Raw genomic sequence first — 26,622 nt, 5'->3', positions numbered from 1 at the left:
CAGTTAAATGCATATGGAGACTTTTAGCGGAGTTGTTTCGCTAAAGGGGTGAGGCGGAGGGGGAGGGAGGGATAAGCAGTAATAGAAGGTCTCAGACGGCTGATGGCTGAAATATGTTCAGTAGAGGAGGTCACTGGGGATTGCAAAAAGACAATCGTATGCCCGATTTTCAAAAAGTAGTTGTTACAAAAGTGCATAATTATGTAGGGATCTCACTGCTTCAGACAGAACATAAAGTGCACAACACTCTAATACTAGATCGGCTAAAGACATTGGTCGAAGGGATCGTAAGCACATATCAGTGTGGATTTATCCCTGGGCGTTCAACCACCGACCACATCTTCACATTGAGACAAATGATGGAGAAGTTATATGAATTCGACATAGTTTAACACCTTATATTCATTGACTTATGGCAGGCATACGACAGCATTAATGCGGGAGTTCAGCACACCAGTGAAGTATATTAGGCGGACTGTAGCTTGTTACAACCGATCAGTTTGCCAAGTACGCTTTGCATATTAATTGTCGGCACCCTTCACAGTTAAAAATGGTTTGAGACAGGGCGATCCTCTCTCACCAGTTCTCTTCAGCGTTGTACTGGAAAAGATTAGACGCGCAGTTGGCCATAACAGGTGACAGAGATGGTTGGAAGAGTTACGATACTTGCATTTGCATATGATGTCTTGATTGTGGACGAAACTCTGAATGAGGTGACAGCAGATACCTCTCGATTTACGTTAGAAGCGAGCAAACAACAATGAGAAAAGAAAGTATAAGATAGTTTCTCGTTGACAAAATGATACGGACGGCATGAGTACAGACGCTCACAATTCTGAAAGAGTTGAAATATTCGAGTATTTGGGGTCAATGCTGTCGAATAAAAGTGAGAGAGAGAGAGAAGGAAATTCGACAAAGAATAATAAGTGCGAACCGGTTGTACTACAGTTTATACCATCTATACACATCACGCATCGTATCCCAGGAAATCAAAATACAGTTATATGTGTCACTACTGTGACTAGTTGTGTTGTATGGTTGTGAGACATGGAGAAATACAAAAGAAGAGTGCAGTAGTGCGTTTTTAGAGGAAATTTTTCAGAAGATTTATGGCCCGGTATACAAAGCAGAAGCTGCAAAATGGGAAAGAAGGCATAATGAAGACCTGTATCGGCGGTTGAAGAAAGCTGATATTGGGAGAGTAATAGAAAGAAGAGAGCTACAGTGGGCAGGACATGTTGTACGAGCAGAGGGCGCTCTCCCTAAGAGAGCGTTTCTTCACCAGCGAACTGATGGGTGTCAGAGAGGTTGTCAGGGAACGAGGTGGAGAGACCGGATCTCAGTGACCCTGGAAAAGCAGATCCAACAGCCGGCGCTGAAGATGTCCGAGACAGGTGTCAATGGGCAAACATATGTAATAAATTTCTATGATGTTGCAACTATTTTGTCACGATTCTTGAACTATATGTGTGAATTATTTCATTATGTTCTATGTATGTCCTGTATTTACATATTTTTATCTTCTGCCGTGAGTACAAATGTCCTACATATGTGCAATAAATGATGATAAAGCGACTTTTATTTTTCGAACAGTGAATCTGTATGGAGTTAGTTTAAGCTTACAGATTTCAGCTGATTCGTTGAGTGGATACCATCCTAGTTACTACTAGCCCATTAACATACTACAATGCAGATACAGTTCTCATAGGGAAATAGCAGAAGTGTGATACGTAAATGTTGGGTGTAAGGTAGTGTAGTATCTACTCTGGTACTCTACTCAGAACTACAGAAACATTGGAAATAAGCAAAAACAATGTGATAAAAAATCTTTACTACTGAATGATTGACGGGAAACCAATGTTAAATGCCTGTTCAGAGAACAAAAGTCTCCCAGGTGCCTTACAAGTAGACTGACATGTTATATACCTACACGAGCTTTCGGCTACAGTAGGACGAGGCTCAGAGACAAAGGAGGGTTACTGCCCTGTGGGATCACAATGTACGTAGCGTCGAGATTAGGTGCGGATGGCTCAGCCGCAGCTAGCAGGGCGGCACACCTACTTCACGTCCTCACCAGGCTCTAGGTGTGGTGAATCTCCTACCATTATGGTGAGCCGCGATGCTGTCACCAGCAGAGTGTGAACCAGACCAAACCGCAGTCAGTGGCAAGGCTACCAAGTAGCTGCACTTAGTGGGAAGTTTTCACTCCTTCACAATATAATCGAGTGGGGGTCTCCAAGAGTTCTCTTTCAACTCTCCAGTCGAACTTCCAGCTGTTCTATGCCACGGATCCAGCTGAGTATGCTCTGTCTTTCAAGGCTCCGACTGAACTCAACTCTTCCGGGTAGTGTTTTCCTGCTCTGTCTATTTTTCTTCCTTTCATGGATTACTCTCACCAGCTTGTCCCTTTTATTCTCTCCAGATAATGAACTGCATCGTTAAAAACTCTTGAAATGCAGCACGCAGACTGATTTGTCTCTTTTCATAAAATATTTGATTATGCAGATACAATGAGAAATTTGTAAACTGTAGGATACGTAGGTGCAGATTTTTAGTAAAGAGAGAAATGATTTATTTGCATTACCGTGGTTGGAAGGTATGATTTTTTATTTTTTTTAATTAACTCTGTAAAACCCGCTGCTGGGCATTTATTTTGCCGCAGAGGCAAGTGCTACTGTCGTTTGGTTTGCTGAAGACCGGAGACGGGAAAGGACCTCACTGGGCCGGAGAGGAACCCCCCCCCCCTCTCTTTCCCCCGGCAGACTGCCTCTAGGGAATTGGCTCGCCAGACTACAGTTAAGTGACCAGTGGCTTAGCTGTAAGCTCGACAAATGACTAAAACTCACAAGTACGTCTGACATTCGGTTGAAACGGGCAAGTGATTAGGTGACGTTCCTCGCTCGTGTTGTCTTCAGCGAAGAATTTACGTAGGTGTTGTGAGGTATTCGATCGCAGTTAAATGTTTGTGACAAATGAGGCTATAAATATGATTGCTGCTCGTTTAATAAACAGCCAAATATTGGTGACAGGCAAGAATATACACTGATGGAAAAGTAACGCTACACCAAAAAAATAATTAATGCAGGGTGAGGAAATTTCCGGAATACGTTTGGCTAGATAATAGACAGTACAATTATGATTAACATTCCAAGGTTACAGGTTAATAAGAGCTTAACCCTAGCATTACCAACGGGGGGGCCTCGTAGGCCCACTGACTCAGTTTTTCTGTGTTGTATCCACACCCTTTGATATATGAACTTGAAAGCAAAGGTAATTGTTCGTTATTGAATGTACTATTGAGTCATTACAGAATTTCGGAATAAAAATGTAATTAAATTCATTTACTTGATTTAATTCTCTGTGGGCCTTAGAAGCCCACCCGTTGGTAACAGCAAGGAAAGATTTACGAGGTTGAGTCTTTCGTTTCAAATTCTTACCATGAAACGAATTTTGGCATTGTTGCCTTCAGACATATTATTATGAAGCGGACCATTGTTATTTTCAGTGTTTCTGCTGCTGTTGAACCAGCAACATGAGTAGACAACGTTTACGTGATAGTTCCATTGAAAAAGTGCTAGAAGAAGTTTTGAACGAATCAGATTTAGAGGAAAGTGAAGTGGATGATGATGTGGAAGAAATTAGAACTGATTCATCGTCTGAGAATGAAGATGAGGTTGAAGCCAATCCACCAGATGATAATGATACGGAATGTGATAAATTCATTGCAAAAAGTGGACGAGAGTATATTACGAAGCCATCTCGACAATATCGGCGTTCTGTACAAAATATAATGCGAGAAAGAATGGGGCTAGGACAACAAGGAAGAATTGCGTCTCCGAAAGAGGCTATAGAGCTCTTTTTTACACCTCAAATTATGAATCTAATAAAACTACACTCAAATGAAGAGGCTTCTCGACTAGGTATTCAGCACACAGATGAAGATGAGTTATTTTGTTATATAGGACTCTTGCTAATCATCGGTTCAAATCATGACAATAAGATACCTGTTCAAGATTTATGGTCTTTGCTTCAGGGCCGACAAGTGTACTATGGATCAATGAGTCGGACCCGATTTTTAGAATTGACTAAAATATTGAGGTTTGATGATAAGAACACAAGAGAAATGCGTCGCCAGACTGACAAGTTTGCTCCAATGAGGGGAATTTTTGAAAGCTTCAATTCTTCACTTCCATTGTATTTCATTCCTGGTCTACATACAACAGTGGATGAGATGTTGTCTTTGTTCCATGGTCGCTGTCCATTCAAAATGTTTCTAAAAGAAAAACCTGGAAAATACGGCATTCTAATTCGAATGCTATCTGATTCTGAGACTAGGTACGTGATCAGCATGGACATCTATACAGACAAGTCAGGAAATACACAGCATTCAAATGGACCGATGGAAATTGTAAAGAGACTAATAAAACCTATTGAAAAATCAGGTCGTAATGTTACCACAGATCGGTACTATACTTCAGTGGAGCTTGCTGAGACTCTATGGAATGATTTTCACCTCACACTTGTTGGCACCCTACAGTCTAACAGACGACACATACCTGAAGAGCTGAAGACTACAACTGGCCGCAGTTTACACTCTTCCATATTTGCTTATACTGACCCTCAGACACAGAGGCCACCCGTTACTCTTGCATCAACGCTAGTCCGCGAGAAGCCAAAGCGACTGCTGTTGATGCTTTCAACTTATCACTCAGAAGGGGTGTTGAATGAAGACTCAAAAAAGACTAACATAAATCTTTTTTATAATTCTACAAAGGGAGGCGTGGACACCATAGACCAGATGGCAAGACACTACAGCACAAAGAGAGGAACAAGAAGATGGCCTTTGTCCCTCTTCTACACACTCATTGACATAGCAGCAATAAATGCATATTCACTCTTCCTCCTCAACTTTCCGAATTGTAAAAAGAATTTGCTAAACCGCAGAAGGGTTTTTATCACTAACTTAGGTCTCGAACTAATAAGATCTCAAGTTGATAAACGGGCACAGAATTTGTATGGACTTCAGAAGCCAGTAATAATGGCAATGGAAAGCATCACACAACGGAAGCTCAGCTGCTCTGTAGAACCATCATCCTCAACAGCAGAACCAGGAACACGTGGACGGTGCCACCTATGCTGCCAAGAAGCGGCATCTAAAAAGATCAAGTACAACAAGCTGGGAAAGTCAACTGTTACCTGCTCTCAGTGCCACAAACACGTCTGTGGGAAACACTGCAGGAAGACAGTGTTGTGTGAAAAATGCGTTGCAGAATGAGACAGTAAATTTTGTTTGCTTCATGTAGTGTATCGAATTAAAAATGTCGTTTTTATAAGAAAACACTATTTTGAAACATTACTCCAAAAAATATATAAACTGAATCTCGTGATTTGTTCATTTTATTCCTATTATAATAACATCTTTTATTATCCAGTATACAAAAACAATGTCTAAGCATTTTGAATTGTTATTAGAGGTATCAGAAGTAAATAAACTTGATTTATGATAAAATAAATTGTGGTATTCTTTATGGGCCTTTGAGGCCCCCCCGTTGGTATTAGATGTAACAAAAAATACGTTGGTAATGCTAGGGTTAAGATAAGCCATTGCAACTGTGAAATGCTGGTACATTTAAAACCGAGGTAATCCCCAGGGTGTAGAATGCAAGCATGCAAAACTGCATGCATTGTGTTGTACACGTGCCGGATGTCAATTTGTGGGATGAAGTTCTCGGCCGTGATAGCCGAGGGGTTCTAGGCACTTCAGTCCGGGACCACGCGGCTGCTGCGGTCGCAGGTTCGAATCCTGCCCCGAGCATGGATGTATGTGATGTCCTTAGGTTAGTTGGGTTTAAGTAGTTCTAAGTCTAAGGTGCTGATGACCTCAGACGTTAAGTCCCATAGTGCTCAGAGCCATTTTGAATCATTTGGGATGGAATTACATGACTGGTGCACTTAGTTGTTTCGCACAGGGTCGGATAACGGTGTTTGTGGATGACGTTGGAGTTGTTCGATGATGTCCCATATCTGCTCTACTGGAGACAGATCTGGAGATCGTGCAAGCCCAGGCAACATGTCGACACTCTGTAGGGCATGTTAGGCTACAACAGCGGAATGTGTTCGAGCGAAATGTTTAAGAATAATGCGTGCGGATTGTGTATAAAAATATTGAATAAGACCAAACATACCAGAATGAAAGACAATTGTGAAAAAAATTAAAATTATTTACAAAAAATACAACGTAGATAGTACGGTAGGGAAAGGCAATAACAATGACAAACAAAATCGCAGTAAAGAACAGGGTGAAATAAAACATTTATATATTTGTATAACTACAGGAGAAGATAAGTTATTACTGGCTCTTCTGCTGTTTCTGCTGTTTCTGATTGTTAGATGAATATTGTGTGTAGCGTTGAACGCTAGCAGATGTTCTTTTGGTTCTTTCGACTACACGATAAAAAGTGTGTATCAGGTTATTGATGGAAATATATGTGTGAAAGTGAATTCGTTTATTATTTCAATAACATGTCAGCCACTGATCGCAATGTTTTAATTGAAAAGAGAGAATAATTATTATTTTTGAGCTATGAAGACGACGTGAGCAGTGACCGATGACTGGCAACAGTCGCGCCATTACGCTGCGGACTTGATATTAACTTTTCTTACAGCTTTCCACAAGAGCAGAAGTGATAGTCATTTTAAAACATTATTTAATTTAAATCTGAATCGTTCCACGAGTTAATTTTGCGAGAGTTCAAATACTTTCAGAGATACCATGTGTCATAGATCTGTGAACTTTGGCCTCGACTGTATTTAGATGAAAACCAGTTATGATAATCTTCTAGGGAGCCTGGCGCTCATTTAAGTTGAAAACAAACATATACTTTGGCCTCCTATAAGATACTCTGCTTCTAACGGTCTCACCTACGTAAAGAAATTAATTAATGCTAACCTCTTATCTTACGTAGTGTCAAAAAGCATAAAACCAATACAGACTATTAAAAGAGAACCGCTAGACCGTAAACACAGTTCTTAACTGCCTCGCTACAATACTTTGACTATAGCTTGAGTAACTGTTCCTGCTCTTCTTACCGCTTTGTTAAAATAAACAGCTATCTACTGTGTACCGACTAGTTGCAGTGTCTCACGAAATCGATGACAAATGATCTCTGCCACTGATCTCATGTACGTATATACAAATCTCTTTATTATTTTTCTTACCCAAGTTCAAATAGTAACTACCTACGCTAATAAACAGCTTTACTGTTTCGTTTGGCTGTCTCACGTTTTCACTCGTTAATGAAATCGTTATAGGTTCTCACATGCTCGCATGTCTATATCTCACAGCTGAACATAAAGGCAGGATTATAAAATATAATAACATGAAATACTCCAGTAAGTGAAGAGGGCTACGCTTAAATTCCGTCAAAGCTACTGAACGTCCATATTGCTATACAGATTTTCCTGCCATGAAGTTACATATGATTGATCTGTTTTAAAGTGGAAGAGAAGTATTTTCTCACCATCAATTGTATATACTTAAATTTTTTATACCAATCACCAACAGTGGAATAAAAATTATACATCTGTTTGATCAGTGTCGTATGTATGCATCCTGCCTGTATGTTCATGATATTAGTAAATTATTGTTATTTTACATTTCACACTACGTCATCTTTATATCTGGTAAGCAAATGTGTCGTCTGTGAGAAACGCATTTTTGATCTAACAGACACAAAATTTTTCTTCCACTGATAACGGCTGAAATAACCGAAACTGATCATGAGTAAACTTGAGTATGAGGTTCAGTGTAAAATGAACAGGTTCTCCTATAAGAAGACGTTTCAGGCCTGAGGATGACAGCAAAGACTATTAAAACCGGTTTTCCTGAATAAAAAATATTGTGTGCGACCTTGGCTTTTCGATTGTTTTAAATACTCACATAACAGAAAAATCAGTTAAACCTTTACAGCAGATGGCGAGACTATGCAATTCCTACATCTTACAGCTACAACTACTTACCTTCACAACGAACTACCCATTATCAACCATATATAACAGCTGTAAATTATTATGTATGCGACTTACTAGTTTTGTGACTTCCTACAATTTTGCAGATCGGACTTCGCGTAATTAATAGTATTTAAACTAAAACTCTATGTTAAATAACTGCGAGACAGTCAGTGTTGCTGTGTTCACAGATAGGCGTAGGCTGAATTTCTTCCAATGCTTCTGAAACGCAAAAGAGAATCTAGCTTTTGTTACTTGATTTCTGAATTTTCGGCACTGTCCTAACGTACAGTAAATCGTCAACTGCACTAAAATACTGAATGTTGCATATTATTATTTTCTCGTACCCACGCCTTGCTCGTGCTGCTTTGTATATGAAGCCAAAGACGTAATTCGCGCTGTGTCTACCTAGTACAGTCATAACTGCTGTGGTGGACGATTGATTGCTGCTGCAACCTCTGGGAGCAACATGTCGCCCGAGCAAGTTGTTAACAATATTTTGCCCGCTGCCGATTCAAGCTTTGTAAATTACTCAAAGAAATTTTTCTCGCTTTTCTGTCCTACAAAATCAACTCGGTAACATAAAAAAGATAGCCAATTTGTGCTGTGGACTACGGGATTGGATTTAACTGCTGACATTTGGTGAAACACACTATACATATTGTGTTGTTTTATAAGTGCGTTGCGTTTTTCCATAACAGAAACCTTAGTCATGAATAATACGCTCTCCTTCACTATTTACTACAGTCAGCCAAAGCTGCCGCAACTTTTCTATTCCACGACTGTAGAAATCACGTGATTTTGAGATGAAGAACTCATCGAGCCATGTTCGGAGCGCTTATTCATCGGGAAAGGATGTTGGTTGAAGGCTGTTCGATAGAGAGAGGAAAAAATGAAAATCTGAGGGCGCAAGATCACCTGAATGAGATTGGTGAGGAATGTTCCCAGCCCCAATTCTGCATACTGTTTTCTGTTGGTGTAGCAGAAAGCGGGCGGGCTTTACGGTGGAGTAGCAGCAATTCGAACAGTCTTCCTGAACGTTGTTCTTCGACTGCGTCAATAAGACGTCTCAGTTGTTGACTGTGTCAGTAATGATGGATATACTTGATGAAGAAATTCTTAGTACACCACACAGTCGGTGTCCCACCAGATACATAACAGTATCTTTTGTGGATGCGTGCAGAGGTTTGTACGGAGTCTTACTGCTTTGTTATACTAAAGACACCATTTCTCATCATCAGTAACGATACATGATAGGAATTGTTGGTGTTATTCACGAACCAGCTGATTACGAGCAAGCAGAGATCTACATATGGCCACTCACTGGTTTTTGTAATTTTGGCTTATAGCATGCATACCTGTACACCCAGCTTTTGAATCATCCTCATTGCATGCAAATGTCACACGATGATGGAATGATCACAGTTCGGAATCGCGCTACTCCTACGGTCGCACGTTAGAATCCGGCCTCGGGCATGGATGTATGTGATGTCCTTAGGTTAATTAGGTTTACGTATTTCTAAGCCTAGGAGACTGATGACCTCAGATGTTAAGTCCCATAGTGCTTAGAGCCATTTAAACCATTTAATCATAGTTCATCACATTTTCCATTTCTGGAATACAACGACGTGGACCATTGTGAATTAATGCGTTTAAACCTTCATTAAACCCCGAAGGTCTTCCTGAACGTGGAGAGTCACTAACGCCAAAACGATCATCCTTAAAACAAGAAAACCATTTTATTAACGCACTCTGTCAAGCGCGCAAATGTTTCTGGTTGCCTCCGCTGCTATCACTTCCTACTGAAATCAAACAGAGGAATATATGTTCCGATTTCTCCACTTGGCACTCTAATTTCTAGCGTCCACAGCATCACCCACTATCTCCAGATGACAAAATGACAATATATAGACTTGAATAGCAACAACGGACTACAAATAAGAATTGACAAGTGACAGATAAATCCATAGTAACCGGAATACCAAAATGTTAAACAAAACCGCTACGAACTTTCTCACGAACCTATTACTAACGGTAGTGAACTCCACAAGGCTTCGCCATTACTAAATGTGTGAACTAGATATACGATCTAAGTACTTTCTCTTCCCTCTTTCCGTGCATCTCCTCCTCACCCATCTCTTTCTCCACCACCTCTGCTTCTATTCTATATCGGTCCATCTCCTCTCCCCTTCTCCATATACATCTCTTCGTCCCAACTCTCTCTCTCTCTCTCTCTCTCTCTCTCTCTCTCTCTCTCTCTCTCTCTCTCTCTCTCTCGCTTTCTCTTTCCATCTCCTCTTCCACTCTCTCTGTGTCCATGTCCTCCTTTCCCCTTCCTATGTCCAAGGCCTCTCCCCCTCTCTGTTCATCCCCTTTCTCTCTGACGTCGATTATTGTTTAATGTATTTGTAAACGATACCTCCTCTCACCCTCTCTGTCCAACCCCTTTCTCTCTGACGTCGATCATTGTTTAACGTATTTGTAAGCGATACCTTGGTTGGGAATTGACGTCGCTTAAAATGGATATGTAAATCGGCTGAGTCCACAGGCATAAGATCTATGAGATCTCTGCAGCTGTTAGATCTGTGCTGATAGTAGCTTCCATGAAGGTTGTTCTAATTCGTGGAAGGGTAAGATTAAAAAGATATCCATAGTTACAATATTCCTATTTTCTTTTAACACAGACTGCGAGGAAGAAAATCATTTTCGCAGGACAGCATAGTGCTTTTCTTCCCGCAGTCGGGGTTTAACATATATATTTAAAAAATGTGTGTCCTATTTCCATCCGATGTTTAGTGGAATAACGTGGTTCATCGTTTAATACGTTTTCGGATTTTTACCCCGTTAGGTATCACATGTATTATATATACGTTAAAAATATATTGTCAATGCCCGTCCGAATGTTTATTAGAGGACCGTGAGAAAATTTAAAGCAGATTGGTCAAGAGCTTTTCGGGAGGTTTGGTAACAACTTTAAACGACGACTTGTCTCTATCTGGTAGTATAGAACAGATACACGGCTTTATATACCATGTATATTTTAAAAATGTGGCCTATAACCATCTGAACCTTTATTAATCATGTAAAGATCTCAAGCAAATCAATCAGGATCTTTTAGAGACATTTGTTAACAATGTTTCCCCTTTATAATAGGTATTTATATATTATGTATACTGAAACTATGTAGCCCATGTCTGTCTGAATGTTTACTAGAGCATCGGGTCAAAACGTGTTGTAAATCAGTCAAGAAGTTTTCCAGATTTTAGGTAACTACGTTAAACAATGACTTGTCTCTCGAAGATTGCACTCGGACAACAGATTTATCTGAACGAGCGATGTGCGAGTTTTATTTGAAGTTCCACTGAACTATCGAAATTTGTTTGTGCCTTACAACCTGCATAGTTGCTGGGTACAATGTTATTATGTTTGCTTACGGTGTGTCTGTGTTCCTCATAAAATGTAATATTCTCCTGATTTCTGTCAATGTCGAGAAGGCCATCAACATTGCTTTCAATTTTTCTGTTCTTTATTGACCTGTGAGACTGAATTCTATTTGTTCGATGTTTGAAGTTTTCTGCCTCTTTTTCCTCGCCGGTTCTACTGCTTAGCACGTCACGTGACGTCAACGCTTTCCGCAGTTTTTACACACATGCCTAAGATAACTGTTTAAAGTGTTCAATGCACGGACACACTAGGGTAAATATTATCAACAACGTGCGCTCTATACTCTGTTCTAACGTCCTGCAACCTTTACAACGAATACAAGCATCGCCATGGTGTTGCATTTCACTCAATTCACACCAACAGTGATGTGTGTCCTAGACTTATCATTTATTTTGTATGCCGCGCGGGATTAGCCGAGCGGTCTCGGGCGCTGCAGTCATGGACTGTACGGCTGGTTCCAGCGGAGGTTCGAGTCCTCCCTCGGGAATGGGAGTGTGTCTTTGCACTTAGGATAATTTAGGTTAAGTAGTGTGTAAGCGTAGGGACTGATGACCTTAGCACTTAATTCCTATAAGATAACCCACACATTTAAACATTTCTTATTTTGTACAATCAACAGAATGTTTAATGGCTGAATACCCGTTGGGCTAAAATCAAATCATCAATCTTTGTAGTATTTCGTGACCTTTGCGAATTCAAGTAAAATCCTCTGAGTTGTTTGATACAAGAAATTCCGTCTTCATATCAACTCACACCAGGAATCTTTCTAAGAGTCCGTTGATGTTCAGATCTCTGAACGCTGAAGAGTTCGTTTTCCTCGAATAGTTCAATCCCTTATACAGTTCAGTGACACTGTTTGGAAGTTTATAGTATTCACTGTTTGAAAGTTTAAGCTTTTCGTGCACGATTTTAACCCTATACCTCCAGTATGGTGAGACGCTATAAAAAGTTGTTGTTCATTGCATTTGAATACTACATAGTCGTTAGCCAGTTGAGCATGAAACAAGACACAGCAAGCTTATAATCCTAGGGGAAATCGAACACAGCTCTCTCTTATCAGTAAACAGGCTTATAATCAAACAAGACGAGCTATTGCAGTGCTCGTTACCTTCGCTGACTAGTAAGAGAATGATCGCTGTGTTTGGCCATTGAGCACAACGCTAATGCCGTCACAGTGCGAAAAACCAGCTCAGGCCCATATTGCATTGTTAAATTTCTTTGACACAGATCTCTCATGAAAGATCTTCGGTCAAATCTGTGACAAAGTACTGCGGAAGATTTTATCACTTATTTGATTGATCAAAAATCTTTGTTCGAAGTTAGAGCGTGGGCTTAGTTTAGAACAAAGTTCACCACGTTGTATACTAAAAGGACTTCGATGTTTAGTTTGTGCGTGGTTACGACAACACTGATAATTTCCGAGTCTGAAGAACAAGACATTTTTCATCACACCAAACACATTGGCTATAAAACCTTAATAAGCTTTCATATTGCCACAAAGAAATACCTGCCTGCAGTCATCAGCTGTACTCGAAGTGGTTTGCGCTGTAGATGATGCAGGAGCAAATTGAATGTACTACACTCCTGGAAATGGAAAAAAGAACACATTGACACCGGTGTGTCATACCCACCATACTTGCTCCGGACACTGCGAGAGGGCTGTACAAGCAATGACCACACGCACGGCACAGCGGACACACCAGGAACCGCGGTGTTGGCCGTCGAATGGCGCTAGCTGCGCAGCATTTGTGCACCGCCGCGTCAGTGTCAGCCAGTTTGCCGTGGCATACGGAGCTCCATCGCAGTCTTTAACACTGGTAGCATGCCGCGACAGCGTGGACGTGAACCGTATGTGCAGTTGACGGACTTTGAGCGAGGGCGTATAGTGGGCATGCGGGAGGCCGGGTGGACGTACCGCCGAATTGCTCAACACGTGGGGCGTGAGGTCTCCACAGTACATCGATGTTGTCGCCAGTGGTCGGCGGAAGGTGCACGTGCCCGTCGACCTGGGACCGGACCGCAGCGACGCACGGATGCACGCCAAGACCGTAGGATCCTACGCAGTGCCGTAGGGGACCGCACCGCCACTTCCCAGCAAATTAGGGACACTTTTGCTCCTGGGGTATCGGCGAGGACCATTCGCAACCGTTTCCATGATGCTGGGCTACGGTCCCGCACACCGTTAGGCCGTCTTCCGCTCACGCCCCAACATCGTGCAGCCCGCCTCCAGTGGTGTCGGGGCAGGCGTGAATGGAGGGACGAATGGAGACGTGTCGTCTTCAGCGATGAGAGTCGCTTCTGCCTTGGTGCCAATGATGGTCGTATGCGTGTTTGGCGCCGTGCAGGTGAGCGCCACAATCAGGACTGCATACGACCGAGGTACACAGGGCCAACACCTGGCATCATGGTGTGGGGAGCGATCTCCTACACTGGCCGTACACCTCTGGTGATCGTCGAGGGGACACTGAATGCTGCACGGTACATCCAAACCGTCATCGAACCCATCGTTCTACCATTCCTAGACCGGCAAGGGAACTTGCTGTTCCAACAGGACAATGCACGTCCGCATGTATCCCGTGCCACCCAACGTGCTCTAGAAGGTGTAAGTCAACTACCCTGGCCAGCAAGATCTCCGGATCTGTCTCCCATTGAGCATGTTTGGGACTGGATGAAGCGTCGTCTCACGCGGTCTGCACGTCCAGCACGAACGCTGGTCCAACTGAGGCGCCAGGTGGAAATGGCATGGCAAGCCGTTCCACAGGACTACATCCAGCATCTCTACGATCGTCTCCATGGGAGAATAGCAGCCTGCATTGCTGCGAAAGGTGGATATACACTGTACTAGTGCCGACATTGTGCATGCTCTGTTGCCTGTGTCTATGTGCCTGTGGTTCTGTCAGTGTGATCATGTGATGTATCTGACCCCAGGAATGTGTCAATAAAGTTTCCCCTTCCTGGGACAATGAATTCACGGTGTTCTTATTTCAATTTCCAGGAGTGTATAATGACTTCGAAATAAATGTCTTGCCAGAAAAGTTCACCTAAGTGAAATAAATGTATTCTTTTGTTATTCTAAATAACCTAACAAAACATTCGTAAATTTCTCCTTAAGCGATTTATATATTGCTTCTAATGTTTGCTAAACAATATGAGAAATGGTACACCGTGGGATCCGAGTACTATATTACAAGGTCGAATAGCTTTCATTTCTTGCCCAAAATCTTCAAATAACCATGTCTAGGGGACTGATGACCACAGATGTTAAGTCCCGTAGTGCTCAGAGCCATTTGAACCATTTTTTAACGTAAGGACAGCACAAACATCCATGCCCGAGGCAGGATTCGAACCTGCGACTTTAGCGGTTGCGCGGTTCCAGACTGTAGCGCCTAGAACCGCTCGACCACCCCGGCCGGTCCCGGGTGTTGGAGGTGTTAGCACTTGGAATTACGTCCGCTGACCTTCCTGCCGCCGCCACTCGGATTAGCTGTTTCCAAAACCGACTAAGAATCTGTTGAGGACATACTTGGTGTGGAATTATTCGAACTACGGTTCCATTTCCGTGCTGCATTTAAGTGGTGGTCGATGCACATTAATTCGACGGCTAGTTCATGGCTCTTCAATAACAGTTTCCTCCAGAGCCATAACTGTCACTAGTTCTACTGTCGGTAGATGATATTTGAGCATGTTCTATAGGGTGATTCTGCCTGTTTTAAATTTTCCCGGATTAGAGGTAGTTGTGTTCAATCTAAGGTATTCTGTATATGATACATCAAAATGCCCGAGACTACCTGACAGTTAACCTGCAGGCCCCTATCGTATTAACGTTGCTGATTATTTTCTGTGTAAGACGTTAGAGCTGTGGATGTTGATTTCACTGTTATGTTCGTGCATCTTAAACTGTGAAAACAGGCGGGCCTACTTGCATGGAGCCACTCTGTCGTGTAACTTGCTTTCTTTTTGTGGGAAGGTTAAAGAACAAATCAGCCGGTGGAATAGAACGCATTCGGTCTCTGGTGTGCTCGTTCAATTTTAAAAGGAGTGAGAGCGTGTCTACTTACGTTTACTGGAACTTTTATGCTAGTTTCGTGTGCTATCTTCTCCAGCGTTAAATTTTGTAGTCAGTCTAACCTGACCTCTTTTGGAGCTTCTCGCGGGTTGTTTACTGTTCCGTGGGAAGAAAAGGCAGGTACAATCTTAACAGTAATTATTCAAAACGTTCTTAGCTCGCTCACCTGAAGATTTTGTTGCATCGCTCCTTCCTAAGCTGGTCTCAAAACTGTTATTGCAGTCGGAGTCTTGAATTGGTATTTAATTGTTATGTGTATTTCTAAGTGTATTTTTTTATTTTATAGACATGTTCTGCTCCCGTGCTTAGACTAAAGGTCTATGTGGTGGGTCTGTAGACCAGTCGGTGAGGGACGTGCTAGTATACTCACGTCTTGGCGGCCAAGGCAGTTAACACTAATTCTGATGTTGCTGTTATTCTGTAAATAAATGCTCTTGTTGGTAAAATTTTATTTTAACTTTTTACAGCTCTTGTAGCACTTGATTTTCTTCTTTTGGGTTTCTGATTAGTTAAGTTAATTATTACTCCTGTAAATTCTAAAAACTACTAAATAATAATTGTTAAATTAAATTTAGTTTGGGCGTTGATTTGCCATTAACACTTCAGAACAGTTCTTCAGTTGTTTTTTCAAAGCTCTAACGAAGCACAAAGGCCCTTGTTCTGTATTAATCGAAACATTGTTATCACTACTAACATTGTTTTCAACATTATCTGAAGATAGCATTTCTGTCTTGATATGTATTTTTAAATAAATTGTCTCATATTTTTTACGAAAGGTGCTTAATCTTCATTTGGGTCCATCTCTTGAGCAATCAGTAAATCGTAGGAAGGACCTTTTACCAAAACTTTGACAATGTAGTACGGATTCTAGGTGTGCAACAACTTATATTTTTTATTAGTGTGCTGCTCAAGCATTGGAAGGTTGTAGAACAGTTTAAAGGATCTTGTAATTTGAATCATGTCAGAGTATAACAGATTTTTATTTGCTGTGATTATTGGGCACAGTATACAAGTAACTAACACAGGAAGAAGTTTTCTGAAAGTGTGGCCTGAATTCACACGAAATGACGCTAACCCTGTGGGGAAGTACCAAACTGTATGGAAGACTGTATGCAGGAAACAAAAGCAGTTATCTATATCTGGGCAGCTAGCGAATTCAATGTTAATGAGTCAATATCAGCTCAAGTTGTGTCCCAGAACAAGTAAGAAGCGAGCAGCTCAGAGTACGGATAGCACTAGCTCAGATTGCAGAACTTGCATTTCTCCAAAATTAGCAAAGCATGTGCCAATCAACAGCAGGTGGTGGCCAGAAGGGCAATCGCATGTCGGCTGGAACACGAAAGCTCCCTTCTCCCTTCTCAACTCTTCATTTTCAGAAAGCCTCCCATGGAGGGTAAGACTCAATGCTATTTCCAATGCGACAGGGTAGAATATTGCTTATTTCGTGAAAAAAACTGGGGAACACAGCAGAAAGCTTCCATTCTCGGCATACAAAACACACATTAATTGACATGAGGTTACTCGCCTAGAGCAGTGCTCCCCGATCGGTGAACCTGCTCGCACCAAACATGGTAGCAGGGAGAATCAGTTCAGTCGTACGACCACAATTTTAGAGTGAAAGTAACAGTTTTCCTCATGCTGGCCGGGCAACAAAGACACAAAAAATGTCATACTCGATTATTATCTGGGCAGGACAGTGCAGCCCGGGGTGCCCAGCAGGTCACAGCCTCACTTCCGCAAAAGCTTCCCACCTCCTTGAGGAAGCTCGCCTCCCGGAAACGGGACCCTGGGACCATAACGGTAGTGCACCTTCTCAGTGCTAAAAATGCAAAGTCTTCCTCCCAAGCCACACGTCCGGTACTCTCAATAAAATAATTACGAAATAATGCCAGAAAAAGGAAGAACATCGCTTTGCGATATTTGAGAGTAATATCACACATTCTTCAGACGGCTCCATACATTATAACATCATAGGGGCTTCCAGAAGAATAGATATCTTCAAATGGTTTAACACAGAGAATTCAACTCATTTTTGTGGGCTCGCTGAACAATTTCCACGTTTCAATTAAAGTGTTGTGAACTTTCTCAGAGTTTATTGTCCTTCAGGAGAGGACTTACTTTTGTTTAGATGTCTGTACTCCTTCTAAAATGATTCAAATGGCTCTGAGTATTATGGGACTTAACATCTGAGGTCATCAGTCCCCTAGAACTTGGAACTACTTAAACCTAACTAACCTAAGGACATCACACACATCAATGCCCAAGGCAGGATTCGCACCTGCGACCGTAGCGGTCGCGTAGTTCCAGACTGAAGTGCCAAGAACCGCACGGCCACTCAGGCCGGCTGTACTCCTTCGAAGTTCGACTTTCATTGAAGGCCGAACTTCGACATCCACTGATCGGATCTTTTTCAGGAATTATTTTTCTTTGCGGGAGTGAAATAGAAGCAACTGGTTTTTAGAGGGCTCAGTGCTGGACAATTTTCATCCATTTTAATGGTAACTCTCATTTTTTCCAGGAAATAGGACTGAGTGTCGAAGGTGAGATAAAGATTTGACTGTAAAATACAGATTTTCTTATTCGTTATGAGATACAACTTTCATTAAAATGACGTCTCTGTTAATCGTGTCACAAAATGTATTCGGAGACATTAAATTGACAAAAGTCCTGTACGACGTATAGAATCTATAGGAACTCCTTTTTTCTCTTGTACTTAAACTTGTATTTATTCTTAAACATTTAATTTCTTAAATACTCTAATTATAAGGTCTTCTACGACGTCCTGAACAGACGGTACAGGAAACACGATAAAATACCGAGAGAGTACATTCCAATATGAGCCAAAAATTCGTTCTCCTTCAAGATTGCTTTCCCGAAAAGACGATGATGGAAAATTCTGTGATATTCTGCCACATGTAATGGCTTTTCAACATACAAGCTTCCTGTGCGCCATTCATGAATGGCACAAGAAGGGTGGATGATGACTGAAGTGTCATGAGATGGCTATAGGTATATAGGCGTAAATGCGAAAAATGTTAATGCGCTGTCTTGCTGCTATTGACCTTTGGCGGCTGTTGTGGCCGAGCGGTTCTAGGCGCTTCAGTCCGGCACCGCGCTGCTGCTACGGTCGCAGGTTCGAATCCTGCCTCGTGCATGGATGTGTGTGATGTCCTTAGGTTAGTTAGGTTTAAGTAGTATAAGTTTAGGGGACTGATGACCTCAGATGTTAAGTCCCCTAGTCCTCAGAGCAATTTTTTATTTACCTTTGCTTATACCACATGGTCTTGACGACGATGTAGTCTCGATTACTTTTACAGTATAATTTTTATACATTCAATAAGTTTATTGTTAGTTTTATTTTAATTCAGGAACCTTCGGGTTCATGTAACATCAATACTTTATCCGAACGCTCCTGATGATAAGAAAAAAAATATGCACGAAACATCGCAGTGCCTTAAATTGAAACATAAAATACGCACAAAGTGATAGGTATTAGTGCAGTCCTAATATTTATTTGGGCAGAAATCATGAAGTAGACCCTTAGCCAATATGGACTGAGACGTATTGTGAAAGAGACGTTCTTCTCATAAATTTAACTTCTTGTTTGTGTAGGTACGTTTGGTAATAGAAACATGTATTGGAATTTAAATTTTGATTCAAGGCTTAATACGCCGTGAATGTTTCTTTTGCATCACTACTTGAACATCATTTTAGTGGAGCCAGCTAAACCGCCGCAATAATACCACCAGGATACTATAGACAAATAATATCTGAAGTTAAAGTGAAATGCCTGGAATGGGGTTGTGAAGTATTAATACGACGGCGTTCAATAAATAATAGTCCGCCCCGATAGCTGAATGGTCAGTGTGGCGGACTGGCGTCCTAAGGGGCCCGCGTTCGATTCTCGGCTGGGTCGGGGATTTTCTCCGCTCAGGGACTGGGTGTTGTGTTGTCTTCATCATCATTTCATCTCCAACCGGCGTGCAGGTCGCCCAGTGTGGCGTCGAATGTAATAAGAGCTGCACCCAGGCGGCCGGACCTGCCTCGTAAGGGGCCTCCCGGCCAATGACACCGAACGCTCATTTCATTTCGAATGTCCGCAGCTCGTGCTTTTACGGTAACGTTCTCGCTTCCCGCGCACGGGGTCCCGGGTTCGATTTCCGGCGTGGTCAGGGATTTTCTCTGCCTCTTGATGACTGGGTGTTGTGTGTGCTTCATCATCATTGACTTGCAAGTCGCCGAAGTGTCGTCAGGTAAAAAGGACTTGCAATACGGCGGCCGAACTTCCCCTCATGGGGCCTCTCGGCCAACAACACTTAATTTCCAACAAATAATGCAACAAATTTTTTTCTCTGAAACGAGGTTGGTTTTATTCAGGATTCCAGTACACCATGTTATTCCTCACTCTCCTGGCTGCAAACTGTATTTTTCAACACAATCTCCGTGCAGTGCGGTAGCCTTACGCCACCTCACTAGGAGGACCTGTATCCCCACATTGTACCAGTCCACTGGTCGACATTGGAACCAAAGTTTTACTGTATCAATAACCACCTCATCCATCCGCGCTCATCTCCTTCATTGGGCCAAACAGATGATCTTTATGGTCCTTTGTTAGGCGACGAGGACCCAAGCGGGGACACACATTTGAGAACCCTAACTGGTAGACGAGTGCGTCAGCACTACCAGCAGACACGTCCAGTTATGCAGCGAGTTGTTTCATTGTGATCCATCGATAAACTCGAATGAGAGTGAACGCACGTTTCAACACTGCAGGTGTCACAGCTGTGTGCTACCAGCCGGCACGAGGTAGGTAGCACAGGTTTGCGCGACCTTCTTGCGAAGATGAGAGATGTTTCATCCAACGACACACCATGATTTTGTTCACTGTGAAGTCTTCGCAGACATTCTGCAAGTACCGATGAATGTCTACTATTCTGTCGTTCTCCGCCAAAAGAAACTCAATGACTGGTCTTTGCTTGGAACGTAATACAGACACTACTATGGAAATGGAAATGAGAGTTTGGCGTCATTGGCCGAGAGGCCCCTTACGGAGCACGTGCGGCCGCCTTGGTGCAGGTCTTATTACATTCGTGCCACATTGGGCGACCTGTGCCCCGTATGGGGAGAAATGATGATGAAGACAACACAACACCGAGTCCCTGAGCGGGGGAAATCCCCGACCCAGCCGGAAATCGAACCCGGGCCCGTAGCACGGCTATCCGTCACGCTAACCACAGAGCTATCGGGCGGACAGACGCTACTATGAAGGCTACGTATAACGCCACCACCTACTGGAACTATAGGGGCTGAGGCGGGAATATTCCACGATGTGCCACAACAAATTCCGAATTTTTTTAACCGAATCTGTCATGAAGAAAAAAAGTGTTGCGTTACTTATTGTACACCCCTAGTGAAATAATTTATGGCGGTTTCTGATTTTAGTGTTTTTTTTTTTTTGTCCGTACCCCGGTTTTACGCAGTCATGGTAGACCTGAACTACAAGTTTTTGTTTTGCTTGTCGAAGAGCGTTCCACGACGCGGCACGTCTTCTAAATCGCAGCGATCTCACCAGACGTCAGCTGGACAGGGGGGCGGGCCGCAGTGTTTGGAAGGGCGGCAGCGGCCGCGACTGCTGCTGAGTCAGCGGCGGCCGCTCTATATGTTAATGCCGCCAGTGACACGCCGACCGCCCCCGCAACCCCACACACGCACACACGTGACGCGCCGGCAGGGTTCCAGCAAGGCGCGCGTCCTCCTCCTGCAGCAGTCATCGCGACCGGGAGAGCGCAGGTATCAGGTACAGGGCGGCAGCGCTCCCCTGTTTGCTAGTCTGCTTCCGCTCTCTAGAGGTACGTCACCACTGTTCCTATCCGGACACCTAGTAGTGGACTTAATATGGGGTGTGATCACCCTTCGCCTCTATGACATCCTGAACTGTGCTGGGAACTCTTTCAATGGATTATCTGTATGTCTGTGGAGAAATGATTACCCCTCCTTCCTCAGGGCTCGAATCCAGGGTAGGTAGCGATGTCTGACGCCGTTGTCTGAAGCGAAACCGACGTTTTGACTCATCCCAAAGATGTTCAGCGTAGGTGATGCCTGTATATAAGAAGCGTCGAAGGACGGATCCTTAACATCAGTTTGTTGCAGGATTGTCGAACGTATTCTCAGTTCGAATGTAATGAATTTCCTTGAGACAGAGAAGTTGCTGTCCATATATCAGCACGGCCTTAGAAAGCATCGCTCCTGCAAAACGCAACTCGCCATTTTTTCACATGATGTCTTGCGAACCATGGATGAAAAGTATCAGACGGATGCGATATTCCTTGACTTCCGGGAAGCGTTTGACTCGGTGCCCTTCTCTGCCTCGTGATGAGTTGGTGTTGTGTGATGTCCTTAGGGTACTTAGGTTTAAGTAGTTCTAAGTTCTAGGGTACTGATGACCATAGGTGTTAAGTCCCATAGTTCTCAGAGCCATTTTTGAACTCGGTGCCCCACTGCAGACTCCTAACTAAGGTTCGAGCATATGGGATCGGTTCCCAAGTACGTGAGTGGCTCGAAGACTTCTTAAGTAATAGAACCCAGTACATTGTGCTCGATGGTGAGTGTTCAACGGAGGTGATGGTATCATCTGGAGTGCCCCAGGGAAGTGTGGTACGTCCGCTGTTGTTTTCTATCTACATAAATGATCTTTTGGATAGGGTGGATAGCAATGTGCGGCTGTTTGCTGATAGTGCTGTGGCCTACGGGAAGGTGTCTTTGTTGAGTGACTGTAGGAGGATACAAGATGACTTGGACAGGATTTGTGACTGCTGTAAAGAATGGCATCTGACTCTAAATACAGATAAATGTAAATTAATGTAGATGAATAGCAAAAAGAAGCCTGTAATGTTTGAATACTCCATTAGTAGTGTAGCGCTTGACACAGTCACGTCGATTAAATATTTGAGCGTAACATTGCAGAGCGATATGAAGTGGGACAAGCATGTAATGGCAGTTGTGGGGAAGGTGGATAGTCGTCTTCGGTTCATTGGAAGAATTTTGCGAAGATGTGGTTCATCTGTAAAGGAGACCGCTTATAAAACACTAATACGACCTATTCTTGACTACTGCTCGAACGTTTGGGTTCCCTATCAGGTCGGATTGAAGGAAACATAGAAATAATTCAGAGGCGGGCTACTAGATTTGTTACTTGTAGGTTTGATCATCACGCGAGTGTAACGGAAATGCTTCAGGATCTCGGGTGGGAGTCTCTAGAGGAAAGGAGGCGTTCTTTTCGTGAATCGCTACTGAGGAAATTTAGGGAACCATCATTTGAGGCTGACTGCAATACAATTTTACTGCCGCCAACTTACATTTCGCGGAAAGACCACAAAGATAAGATAAGAGAGATTAGGGCTCGTACAGAGGCGTATAGGCAGTCATTTTTCACTCGTTCTGTTTGAGAGTGGAACAGGGAGAGAAGATGCTAGTTCTGGTACGAGGTACCCTCCGCCACGCACCGTATGGTGGATTGAGGAGTATGTATGTAGATGTAGATGTTCCGTAGGGTCCGGGACGGGACTTGTAAGACACCGAAGCTTTTCTTTCTGTATGTTTATGAAATGTGTGCACCGAAGACACCAAAAATGTTAATAATTACTTGTAAGACTTCCTATGACCCGGCAGGGTAGCCGAGAGCGCTAATGTGCTGCTTCCTGGACTCGGGTAGGCGCGCCGGCCCCAGATAGAATCCGCCCGGCGGATTAACGACGAGAGCCGGTATACTGGTCAGCCTGGATGTGGTTTTTAGGCGGTTTTGCACATCCCGCTAGGTGAATACCGGACTGGTCCCCAAGTTTCGCCTCAGTTACACGACTCACATTTGAAAACGTTCGCACTGTTCCATGACTTACACTAGACGCAGACAGCTGGGGTACAGTACTTCCGTCCCAGGGGGGTTCGGGGTGGCGGCAGAAAGGGCATCTGCCAACCCTCTGCACGTAACACTGCCAAATCCGGCATAACAAAGCCGACCCCGCGTTGGAGCGGGACAAAGGTCCTACCAAAGAAACTTGTAAGACTTCCTGTGATAAAAGAAGACGCCGCGTTAACATTACATTTTTTCTGCCTCTGTTTTGTAAATAAAACCGCCATTTCTTGCTGCAAGGTAATTTATTTCTCCCAGACGCGGACTTTAAGGTGTCGTCAGTGGAATGTGGATTGATAGAGTTTTGTTATAAATATGCGATGTTTGTAGGTTGTAAAACAGTTCACATCTTGTTTTTTACGAGAAAAGTGATTACTTAGAGTGCTTCGATTTCCTCTTTGGCATTTGCGTTTGTTCTCATCTGATCACATGTTGGAGGGTCAGAAGACTGTATTTGAACGTTCTTACAACCATACAAAATATAAAATTCAACACGATATGCAAATTTAATGAACTTGTACCTAAATACATTAGTGTAAAGATTAAAAACAGTTCACACAGAGTTCAAAAAACAGTGCATGCAGGCCACAAAATGTGGTTAAAATTCGAAATCGAATCCTTATACCAGGCAAAACAAGAACTAATTTAGATTTATATAAGACACATTTGCAACTCACAAACACCATTAATAATATGGCAGTTTTCTCCCATCTGGTCAACAAGGTTGGAAGTCACTCACAAAAACTGCTTCACAAACAATGGAATAGTAGGACGTCCAGCATGTGACGAGATGAGAGGAGACGCAGATCCTAGCCAAAAACACGAAGAACTGTAAGTAATCAGTTACAACACAAGACGTGAACTGATTTGTGATCTACAAATATTGCATATTAAAACAAAACTGTACCATTCTAGATTATATTGCCGATGCCTTAAATTAAAAGGTGGAACGTGTCTGGAAGAAGTAAAATACATTGCAGAAAGAAAAGACGGACTCCATTTACAAAACGAATATTTCTATGCTTGCCGCGTATGATAGCCACACAAACAAACTTGAGATGCTTTGTTGTTTCGCATCGTCATTTATCCTTCAGTTTTCACCATGTAGCCATCCATCTTGTCAGCTCTTAACAATCAAGAAAACATTTAAGTATGTTTAAATCAATATCTTTAAGATTTATTTGTTCAACAACCCAACACATTCCTTTGTATTAACTCGCTGTAATTATCAGCTTTGTTTGCAAGTATTCGTGAAAGAAATGAAGGGCTGACGAGGAGTACGCTCACCACTGGCGTATTCCAGGAGCTGATTAACAAATGACCAGATCTTTTACTGTCTACCAGTGAACCTGCAATCTCTCAAAAACGAAGCCCTATGCTCAAGTAACGATACAGCCCAACGTGACTGACCGATCACGTTATGCACTTGATTTTTAAAAATTATGTTAGGTCACGTCTGTAACCTTATGTTTCTCCCCAGTACCAGTCTGCATTAATAGAAATTAACATTCCATTGTTTTCATTATGGCAGCCATAACAGCATCCGTTACGAAACTGCCTGGAATGAAAAACAGCCCACAGTTGCACTAAATTATGTTTACTTTAAACTTTGACCATGGTTTCTGCTATAATAACATAGCCTCCTTCAGAAGTTCTAAAAAATGATGAAAATAACATCCAAACCAGTGATACAATTTAGACATAAAGTTCAAAATTACGTAGGTGATAACATATTACTTACATACACACTAATAAATGAAAAATGTCTTAGAACAGCGGCTGCGTCAAGACCAATAAAATAACTTCAACAGCCATAAGCCTGTTTCGAACATAAGTAAAATTACATATGGAACCGTATGTCCTCCGCCACGACCTCTGGTATACTGGGCGCACGGTCGTTAAACGTGCTGCATCCCGCGCACCAGACGTATTATCACTTACATAATTTTGAAGTCCGCCTCCCGTGATCCTAATGGTCAGTTTCGCATTACATAAATGTGTTAGGATAGCACATGCACTATCAGGCGCCCTACAACCGCACAGTTCATTTTGTTTGGAGGAAAATTAGCTGTCAGTTAATTACTTTCATGTTCCGTGGATCAAAAATGGTTCAAATGGCTCTGAGCACTATGGGACTCAACTGCTCTGGTCATTAGTCCCCTAGAACTTAGAACTACTTAAACCTAACTAACCTAAGGACATCACACACATCCATGCCCGAAGCAGGATTCGAACCTTCGACCGTAGCAGTCGCACGGTTCCGGACTGCGCGCCTAGAACCGCGAGACCACCGCGGCCGGCGTTCCGTGGATCGTTTGTACGATAAACCGTAATGATATGGAACGAGTCATTTTACACTCACATCGGAACTTTTGAATTCAAAATAATAATTAAACGGCCGTCGCGATAGATTTTAAATTGGCAGTGACTATGAAATAGAAAGGTAATATTCGATTTTAAAAGGAACTTAACGTTCGTCAGAACACTGACAATGAATTCACTTTCTCCAAAAGATTCATCAAAAATGAGAATAAAACTAGGCGTTGTCAGAAGCACTAACACGGTTGCAAATAAAAAGGAAAGTAACTTGATCGCCGACCGCTGTGGCCGAGCTGTTCTAGGCGCTTCAGTCCGGAACCGCGCTGCTCCTACGGTCGCAGGCTTGAATCCTGCCTCGGGCATGGATGTGTGTGATGTCGTTAGGTTAGTTAGGTTGAATTAGTTCTAAGTCTAGGGGACTGATGACCTCAGATGTTAAGTCCCATCGTGCTTAGAGCCTTTTGAACCATTTTTTTATTTGTAACTTGGCCTGCTATTCACTATGTATAGGTTGTCTATTTCGCTTTGTTTTCAGAGTTATGGATCACGAATACCCAGAGCGTAGAAGCTGAAGTTACGGCAATACTGGTAATAAGAGCTGTAAGTATAAAGGTGTTCGGGCCACTGCCAAAGAAAAGTGGCAGAATCCTTTGAAGCTGGTAGGGAGTTGTGCAACCAAATGTTATTCGTTAGCTACTCTTTTTAATTGTGCGGAAATACTTTGCACATATACTCTGCTCCCGTTCATCGAAGAAAACTCATGCAAACAAACAGTCTAATTATGAACAAGGCCCTCCTCTGCGCAAAATACGTGACAGTGGATAAAGTGCTCGAGTAGAGGCTCCCTAAATCCTCATCGTGGGAGACCCCGTCATAA

Source organism: Schistocerca gregaria, chromosome 2, assembly GCF_023897955.1.
Source record: "Schistocerca gregaria isolate iqSchGreg1 chromosome 2, iqSchGreg1.2, whole genome shotgun sequence".
Lineage (NCBI taxonomy): Eukaryota > Metazoa > Arthropoda > Insecta > Orthoptera > Acrididae > Schistocerca > Schistocerca gregaria.
The sequence above is the reverse complement of the archived record's forward strand: the minus strand, read 5'-3'. Positions refer to the sequence as shown.